The sequence below is a fragment of the Schistocerca serialis genome, chromosome 9 (genome assembly GCF_023864345.2).
Source record: "Schistocerca serialis cubense isolate TAMUIC-IGC-003099 chromosome 9, iqSchSeri2.2, whole genome shotgun sequence".
Taxonomy (NCBI): Eukaryota; Metazoa; Arthropoda; class Insecta; order Orthoptera; family Acrididae; genus Schistocerca; species Schistocerca serialis.
This window is the reverse complement of record NC_064646.1, coordinates 278,047,239-278,048,358: the sequence shown is the minus strand read 5'-3', so window position 1 is coordinate 278,048,358 and position 1,120 is coordinate 278,047,239.

Here is a 1,120-nt window from a genome sequence, read left to right as displayed (position 1 = left end):
TAACCACAGTGTCTTCCCTGGTAAATCCTTTACAGAGTGAACCTAGATCCTCTGTCACCTGATCCAGACTAGCACTTGGTTTGAAAAAATTTGTGACCTGGTATTCTGGTCCTAATTCCTCCTGCAGAAGTTGGCCTACACCTCTGGCATGAGAACTGCCTAACAACAAAACTTTCTTCCTTTTCGATGGCTTTCCTACATTCTTTTTCAATTTCCTATTGAAAGTTTGTTGTGTCCTGTCTACACCTACCTCTGCTTGAGGCTCATCAGTTTCTAACTGAAGCAACAGGTCAAACTTATTTTTGACATTCACCACAAAACTGTCAGACTTAGTTCTAGGCCTGTTCCTTCTGCTACCTGTTGCCACTTCCCACCTCTCTTTGCCCTTCTCCCTCCTTAACCTGTCCAGATCTTCCCTAGCCTGATCTAGCTCAGCCTGAAGGGCAGCAATTTTCCCCTCCTGTTCCACTATCTTCCTATCTCTGCTGCAAATCCTACATAACCACTGATGAGCCTGATCCACTTTCCCAACACCCACGCCACTGCAGTCCCCCCAGTGAAAAAAACTACTGCATCCATCACACCAAACCCCGGAACTAACAATTCTACGGCAAGTCAGGCACTTCTCACTCATGGCAAAAATAATACTTTAGCTAGAATAAATCAATTAAATTACCGATAATCAAAAAAGACGTTACAAGAATTAAGCCTATTCACAAATGTATATAAGCAAGTTTCTGATTTAAAATTCCGCTGTTTTTCTGAGATCTGTATTAAAACAACGAAGGTATACGCTATTTATTATATATTTCACTCGATGGAATGAAAAAAAGGACAATTAAACGAGATACTTTAACTTTGATTCTCCAAAAACGTTACGAGAATTAGGCCTATAAACAAATGTATATAGGCAAGTTTCTGATATAAAGTTACGCTGTTTTTCTGAAATCTGTATTAAAACAATGAAGTTATACGCTATTTACGGTAGTTTACTTATTTGTTACCGAGAAAGTAGTTAAATTACCGTGAAACAAGAAACAAACACGTTTACAAAATTTAAGCCTAAGCGCGACTTCGCGAAGTTACGATCTTTTCGTGTTTTCTGAAAAAATACGCAAAG